A 9,248-nucleotide genomic window follows, 5' to 3' on the forward strand; every position below is an offset into this window, starting at 1 on the left:
GTCATCAACTACGTATAAATATGCACACAAAAGTATATATGTGAGCATACGTGCTAACACACATACTTACATATGCACACACAATAACACTTTGTATAACCAGGTCATGGAAGATGACATATAGGTGCAAATTCCATAATAAACCATTTCTCCAGTACCAAATGCCTAGAAGTCTTAAATGACCATTTTTTAACGGCACAGCCTCATTCTTCCTCCCACTGATGACTGCCATAGTTTGGATCTGGAATGTCCCCCAAAGGCCCATGTGTCAAAGCTTGGCCAAACGTGGCTCTATTGGAAGGTGGTATAGTCTGTAGAAAGTAGGGTCTGGCAGAAGGGTTAGGTCATCTGGGATGTGCCCTTCAAGGGAGATTGTGGGACCTGCGAGTTTCTCTCTTCTCTCTTTTGCTTTTGACTATGAGCTGAGGGTTTCTTCCACCACATGCTCCCACCACGATGGGCCTCACCATTGGTCCAGAGCAATTAGACCAACCAACCATGGACTGAAGTCTCCAAAACTGCAAGCCAAACCAAACCCTTCTTTGTTAAAGAAAAAAAAAAAAAGGTTTTGAAGAAAACTGTGACAAATGCCTGAGATTAATCAAGTCTCCTCAAGCATATGTCACAGCAATGGAAAGCTGACTAATACAATGACCCCAAGACATTGCACAATATTAATATGTTTTATGACATAGCAAATATTTAATAATCTGTGAACAATTTTAGTGGTCCATGGATTTGGAAATTTGGCAATTTGGGTCTGAAGGATTCTTACCTGGCAAACTCCATCTGGGCACTGGCTTGATGATCAAATGTCCATTGGTTACTGAGTCCTGAGGTTTATTTTTTTAAGGACACCTGACTGGGGTCATTAACGTATGTCTAAAATAGAATTTTTGGTAAAATGTGAAAACAACTTTTAGAAAGCTAACATGTTTTTGCATCACAACTATCTAAGATTTATTATCTGTAAACGTTTGGATTTGCCTGGCATGTCACAGGATTCTGTAAGTGTTCACTATTTTAACACAGAAAGAGCATCATGGCAAGACCTATACTGCCCTTTGATAATAAGGTTTTTGCCAAGATTTTCTGCCCCTGTGTCACCTGTTACCCTTTTTAACTTCTGTATCATTTGATCTTTACTAGGGCTTGTCCTCTGTTTCTACATTTGTCTTACTCCATTTTTAAAATTTGTATATTTATTTATTTACTTGTTTATTTATTTTTGCTGCTATAACAGAATACCACAGGCTGGATAATTTATAAAGAAAAGAATTTTCTTTTCTCACAGTTCTGGATGATGGGAATTCCAGACAGAGAAAGATCAAGTGCTACGATCCCTTCTAATAAGATCCCTGTTTTCATCATGAAGACTCCCCCCACTTGACCTTCTCTAAGCCTCATTATCTCCCAAGGGTCCTGCCTCCAAAACCCATCAACATATGAATCCAGGGGCTATTTTTCCAACACCTGAACTTTTGGGAGCACACTCAAGCCATAGCAACAATGAATTGTAAAATCTTAAAACACTCAATAGTCTAGGAAAATCAATTCAATAAATAAGATACTAAGATTTTTTTTAACCCTAGTTTAAGAATTTATGCATGAGGCACTGAGTTCAATCCTCAGAACCACATAAAAATATATAAAGATATATGTTCATCTACAATTAATACATATATATATATATATTTTTTTTTTTTTTAAAGAATTTATTCACTGGTACTCCATTCACTATTATCACCAGTAGGCAAATTCAATACCCAGGGCTGGGGATGTGGCTCAAGCGGTAGCGCGCTTGCCTGGCATGCGTGCGGCCCGGGTTCGATCCTCAGCACCACATACAAATACATATGTTGTGTCTGCCGAAAACTAAAAAATAAATCCTAAAAAAAAAATTCTCTCTCTCTCTCTCTTAAAAAAAAAAAAATTCCATACCCAGAATGAATTCATGTGACACCTCAAAGTAATAACTCTAACCAGACTTTTTGAAAACTTTCTCAGAGCACCCTTGTAACCAGTCTACCACCTCCACTGTGAAAGGCACTATATACAACCCTAGCCATGGTTAGAAAGGAAAGAAGAGCTCCATATGACTTTAATGCCCTCTTCTCTAATTCTGTGGTCTCTCTTCTTTCCTTTACAAGCAGGGAGGAAGAGAAAATGCTATTTCAAATGTTACACATGCTATAAATGGAATGACTACCAAGTATTTTATTGATTTACCTTTGCATGTCAATATCATAATAAGGTCCCAATAAATGTTTATTTAATGAATAAATGAAGTTGAGCAAAGCAGATTTCATCACCAACACATTGAATTCCTGCATCATTCTAATAGAAATAGAAATTTATTGTGTGCAACATAACTGCTTTGTATTACCTCATGGACAGAGAAACAAAAAAATGTGAGACCTTAATCACCTGGAACAAATGCATACCTTCCTGTGTCCCTAGCAGGATCAGTTAAAGCACTGAATTGGTCCAGAGGGAACTGTCATTCGAAGCCCCACTCAGCACGACTTGATCCCACTGTTAAAATCATCTTATTCAAACCTAAATCAAACAGCCTCTCCCTCCTATAGCAAATGTCCTACCTTCCACATTGTGAAGATCTCACCTTGCAATATTTCGCCATTGGTATTTAACTATTGCTTAGATACATACTATTCAAAATAAGTTGTTTCCTCTCTTTTTCAACTAAAACAATAGGCAAAATCTAACTTTTGAAGCTAGAAAATCAGGGTGATTTACCACTCAATGGTAGAGTGCTTGCCTACCATGTGTGCGGCCCTAAGTTTGATCCCCACTACCAAAAAGAAAAAGAAAAAGAAAAAGAAAATGAAGTTAGCAAAGAAATATCATAATGCATTTTACTGGAAAGAAAATATCAAAGAATATGCAGTAAAAAATAAAAGAAACAAACAAAAAAAGTTAAGGTATAATCTAGCCAGAAAAATGGAAATGGAAAGTATCAAGGAAATTTAACAGTACAATAAGTCTAATTTCAGTCTTGTCTTCCTTTTTCTTCAAATACAAGTTTTTCTAATTGCTTTGAAACTTAAAAAAAAAAGACTGAGAAGACAGGCATGATGGCAGCCACCCAGCAACTTGGTAGACTGAGGCAGGAGGACCACAAGGCCAGTATCAGCAACTTAGCAAGGCCCTGCTCAAAACAGAAAAACAAAAGAGGAAGTAGGGAAGTAGTTCAGTGGTAGAGTACCTGGGGTTCAATTTCCAGTACCCCCAGCCCCACTAAAATAACAAAGGACTAAGAGGTTAATGATGGGGTAAAAGAAATCTATGTCCAGCCTTGGACACAAGCATTGACTTCTAAGAGAGTAGTGAAGTCTGGCCTTTTTAACCCAGAAGTGAGAGCTTGAAAATCATTTAGTCGGAGACCATAGACTCTGGCAGCTTGAAGGCTGAATTTGGCCCAGTATCATAGGCCATCATATCAGATAACAACACTCAAAAATTATGGATTTCCTTTTTTAAAAATCCAGATTTCTAGTTTCTAGCAACAGCAGCAACAACACCACCACACTGGGGTCTGGCTCCTCTGACCTGGAGGTTTCCTCCCTCTGGGCTGGAACTAAACCCAGGGGAGGCCAGGCTTCCCCAGGCAACTGGGATGTGAACAATCTTCCCACTGCAGAGGAGTCAGTAGAACAAAACCAGCTCTTCACTCTTGCCAATCCTGAGAGTTGGACCAGGAACAGAATAAAATCTAGATGCCATTTTGAAATTCTACTTGTTTATCCATCTTACAACTGCTAAGAGCACAGGACAATCTCTCTTCTTAGCATAAATGGCCACATCTCTATCTGCATTCATATTTGAACAATATTCAAGCTTAAATGGTATTCAGAGTTTGGTCTGCTAGCAAGCCTCCACGGGTTTAAGTTCTTTGAGAGAAGAGAAGTCCTATGCCAGGCCCTCCTGCACCAACATCTCCCACCATCACAGTCCTACAGGATTGGGGACACGTAAGAATAACAGCTATGGACTGGATCTCTGAAGGAAAGAGATTATAAATTATAAAACAATTGTGGCATGACAAAGTTGTAGTAAAATCTTGTTAATTTCTCTTTAATATGTAAGTGACATGTTAAAAGTTTAAGAATTTATAAAGGAAACTCAAAGCATTGAGGTCAGGTCCTAAAATTTTCCAATTATATTACTATTTCACAAAATGGATTTCAGAGCCCAAGTTACTTCAGAAACTCCCTCCATTTATCTCACAGCCTACATTACATCAACCATTAATTTAGGAAATAATTATACAAGTAAGGAACGAGGCGCGGTGTCGCACGCCTATAATCCCAGTGGCTAGGGAGGCTGAGGCAGGAGGATCCCAAGTTTAAAGACAGCCTCAGTAAAAGCAAAGCGCTAAACAACTCAGTGAGACCCTGTCTCTAAATTTAAAAAATACAAAATTGGACTGGGAATGTGGCTTTGTGGTCAATGCCCCTGAGTTCAACCCAGGTATCCCACCCCCCCAAAAAAATAGTAAGAAATGAAATATTTCTTCACCATAATTTTCACCATAATTCATTTTCCTGTTATTTATGCAGTTAAAATCACTATTAGCTTTCATTTAGGAAAAAAATAGCCAACTTTCATTTCAGTGAACATAACTGAAACCATTTAAATGTAAAACTGAAATTGCTTTAAAGTCATTCATAAAGACAGAAACAAAAATCATAAGTATTCAGAATCTGAAACAAATTTATTTCATGAAGCAAAATGCACAGAATTAAATATTTTCCATAGCAGTAAAACATAATTTTCCTGAGGGAGTTTGGAAAATTTCCTCCAAAGTTCTGATTGATAAGTCTTTCCAAGAGAAAGACTGCTTTTTGAGGTAATAAATCGCCTACTGACATATTCTACACAAAGCTTCAGTGTTTAACACCAAGCTGCAGGGATATGAGTACAAAGACATCAATTATCCCAAAATAGATTGGGGCAGAGTCCAGTTCAGTTATTAGTTCTTTAAGCTGTGTCCACAGGGGACAGAGAGAAATAGAGATTTGGCAATCAGCTGGTTAATTTGATCACTGTAGACAACGGCACTGTATAATTTAGGTCGGAAACATACCCTGACCTGGTGTTCTTAATTTGGAACATTCATCAAATTAATCAAATAATTGCCAATTCTCAATTTCACTATACCCTGTAAACAGCGTCCCAGTAAGACAGAGGTTTTACTTACAATTATAAAACAAATGTGGCATTACATTATCTGGGCACATGTACCTTTTGGATGGTGTCTTATTTTCTCCAAAGTTCTTCAACACCATCTTCATCTTCAAGCCCTGAGCCTTCTTCCCCTTATCCAGCCCCTCCCATCCAAGACCACCTTCCTCCTAGCCTACACAGAAAGGGGAGCTATCAGCTAGAAACCCCCTCTACTTCCTATCCCTAAACATACTCGACAGCACTCCGCAGGTGTGCCCCCTCAACTCTGCCTCAACAGGAGGGCTTTCTGTCTTTTTTTTGTTGTTGTTTGTTTTTTTTTTACAAAACCAACCTCTAGAATATTCTCCGGGTCCTATCAAAATTTGTTCTCAGGAACTTGTTCCATTTTTTTTTTTAATTTTTTTTTTATCTTTGACCTTTCTCTTTGTACTGGGTCACTCAACTCAGCCTATAAACAAATGGACCCTCTCTCAGGTGAAGAAAGCAATGTTGTACACCAAGGTTAAAGTCAAAATAAGTAGTACCTTTCTGGAAAGTCATCTGATGGTAGGTACTAAAAAGCCTTTAAAAAGTTCAGACCTTTGAAAAACAAGAACAAAAAACTTTGGGTTTTTGACTCAATGAAAATTTTTTTTTACCAGGAATCAGTCCCAGGGAAATAGTGTAAGATACAGAGCAAGTTTAATTTTAAAGTTATTCCTTGCAGTATCATGATGGCGGAAAAATGAAAAAAAAAAAAAAAAAAAACAAGTATCTAACAGACATTATGTCTTAATATTTCAGAAGAGTTTTTAATGTTGGGAGGAAATATCATCAAGTGAGAGAGTCATAAAATGAACTGGTCCGTAATGTCTAACAGGTGGGACCATACCTGTGCCACGCAGGCTGAGGGGAGACCTCTGCAAATGACACTCACTGCTCTCACTCATCATGACAGTGTGTCTGTCTCAGACACTGCCCTGTCCTTCTGTACCAACAGTGTGCACATAGCAGACAACTAATAAATCTTTGCTGAATGAATGAATGAGGAGTTTTATTTCTGTCTAATTAAATAACTCCATATGGAGAAATACCCAGGGAGCCGTGAGAAAGAAAGGGGTCTAGCCAATTAGACCAGCCAAATCAACCCAGGCAATTAATTTGGGGACAGATGCTAGAGCCAAATCTTCTACATGCAAAAGCAGAGCTTACACTCACTCTTTTGGTTTGAAACCAGTCAAAATGCAAAGAAAAGACTAGAAGGAATAGTTAAAAAAAAAAAAAAAAAAAAAGCCAGTGTGTCAGATTAGGGTAGTAGGGTTACAAATGATCTTTGTGCTTTTTAAGACTTTCCTATAATGCCCCAGTTTCCTAAAATGAATATATACTCTACCTATAATTTGAAAGGAAATTAAAAATAAGTCCCTATCTTGACTCTACATCCCTGTCACCATTGTGACTTTTCCATTTACAACCAAGCCTCTTGAAAGTATCCTCTTGCATACTTTCTCACCCTTGGAGTCACCTCTTCACACACCACTGTACTAACATAGGCATTGCCAGGGTCACCAAAGACCTTAGAGTGGTTAAATCCAGAGGTTAACCCTCTGTCCTCATCTTGCTGGACATTTTGCCAGCAGGTGACACTGTGAACCCTACATCATCTGATAGAAACCCATTCCTCTTTTGAAAAAGGACAATAATCTTATTCTTATCTTTTACTTTTATCCCTCCCACACACCACTAAAAGACAGTCATTGTTAGGAAGGTACTCTTCTCAGATATCAGATATCAACCCTCAAAAATTATGGATTTCCTTTTTAAAAAATCCAGATTTCTAGTTTCTAGCAACAACAGCAGCAACACCATCACACTGGGGTCTGGCTCCTCTGACCTGGAGTTTTCCTCCCTCTGGGTGGGAGCTAAACGCAGGGGAGGCCAGGCTAGAGATCATGTAGGAGACCTCACCACAACCTTACATCAATCACCTTGTGTTCTGTGAAGTTACTTCTCAAGGTTACTCTATGCTCCCGCATCATATATATAACCACCAACTGTATGTCCCACAAAACCCTCAAATGTCAACGTCTAACAATGAAAGCATCTCTTCTGCCTATAGCCCGGATGTCCCTCAGGGTTGTATCAAGCCAAACCTGGTGTCCTTTAAGATCCCATGCATACTCTTCCTTATGCTCTAACACACACAAATAGTCCCTAAAGCTGTCAAGTGTTTCCTAAGTGAACTTTCTCTTCAGTGTTTCTCATTCATTCCTTCATTCTGCATTCCTTATGTCCCTGTGGGTAAAAATGCAGTAGGCCCCTCTCTGCCCTCAGGGTTCCATTCCTAGTGAGAGAAACAGGCTCCTCAGTCACCATGGTGCAATGATGAGAATGGATTTGTTACTGTGGGAATAAAGTACAGCTGATCAATCAGGAGGAATCTTTCAGTAAATGATTTCTGAAGATAAAGGTCTGAGATTCAGGTGATGGTGATGGGATGAAAATGAAAAGATGAGGCCTTCAGATCGTCTGGATGATACTGGGGAAGTGGTCAAGGACACTCCCTAGTTTCTCCCTGGTTTCTGGTTTGGTGATGAGATGAATGGCCATAATCCTCCACCACCATCACTACTGCTTGAGTCAAAGAATGTAAGAGCAAAAGAAGCTTCAGGAAGTAATGGATATTTCAATTCAGAGCAAAGCAAGTAAGTGCTAGACATCCCTGAGAAACCCAGGGTCTAGACCTGTTCACATTTTTCATTTGCTGAATAAAAAAAGTACAAAGCCAAATAGTATGCAGAATAGTCTGCTATTTGTGTTAGAAAGAGGGAAATAGAATTTGTTTTCCTATTTGTTATTAAGTACAAATAAACTTGAATTTTCTAGCAATGTATAAAGAATCCCTGGGAGGATATATAAGAGGGCTGAGGAGCTAGTTCAGTGGTAGAATGCCTGCCTTGCACACGAAAGGTCCTGGGTTCAATCCCTACGTGCCCCCCTAAAAGAAACTAAGGGCTCAGGCAAATGAGGAAAAGTGAGAGACAAAGACAGGAAACAGAATGCTCTCTGGTTATATAGCTTAGTGGCAAAGCATGTGTCTAGCAGGCATCAGGCCCTGGGGTCCATCTTCAGTACCACAAAAAAAAATTTTAAAACAAGGAAATTGTTTTAAAACAAGGAAATTCCTCTCTATGCTGGGTTTCACCTTAGCTATTCAAGAAATGCATTAAGGGGAATAATGGATAAAAAGTCTCACAAAGTAAAGACTAGAAGGAAAAGGTCAATAAGGAGCTTCCCAGTAACTAAGTGGAGGCCATGAGTGTGAAGCACAGGAGAGAAAAGCAGGAGGTTGGTGCAGGAGGTGCAGTACAGGGGTGCACAGAGGCAGAAGCTGGGGACAGAGCACTCTGAGAAGAGTTGATGGGATGGGAGAGATCAGAAGTTAAAAGGAGGGTGCCTGTCTTGGGGCAGGGCCCCCTGTGCAGCACCCCTACACCTTCTCACCCTCCCCCCAATCTCACCTTTATGGAGTCATGTCAAAGACTTTTTGAAACTGAATATTTGCCTACACCAAAGAAAGTTCACGCAAGAATCAAGAATGGAGTGAGAATAATACTCTGTGTAGGAAAGAAAGCATAAATGGCCCCGTCCTGACATAAGCATCCCTATCCCAACGCCACATTGATCACAGTCACCCTTCTGCCTCTGTCAGGATCTTTTCCCTGGAACCAGAGGACCACCAAAGGTTAAGAGTTAATGGGGAAAAAATAAAAGCGATTAAAAAAAAAGTTAATGGGAAATTTGAGATCATCTCACCCAGTCCTCTCATTTTTCAGAGTTTCTCAAAGTCCTTATAGCTTTAAACTGTAGGACTCTGAAAATTTGTGATTCTATAAATTAAGAGTTGAGTTTTAGAAAGGTTTTGACAGCATCTGCATGAAAGGAAGAGTTTAAATAAAAAGCCTCCTAAAAGCTGCTGGTTTCAGGTCTCAATAATATTTCCATAATACCATGTAACAATAGAGTTACAGGGTCAAAAGGTGAGAACATTTAAGATTTTA

The sequence above is a fragment of the Marmota marmota genome, unplaced genomic scaffold (genome assembly GCF_001458135.2).
Source record: "Marmota marmota marmota unplaced genomic scaffold, marMar, whole genome shotgun sequence".
NCBI classification, from domain to species: domain Eukaryota; kingdom Metazoa; phylum Chordata; class Mammalia; order Rodentia; family Sciuridae; genus Marmota; species Marmota marmota.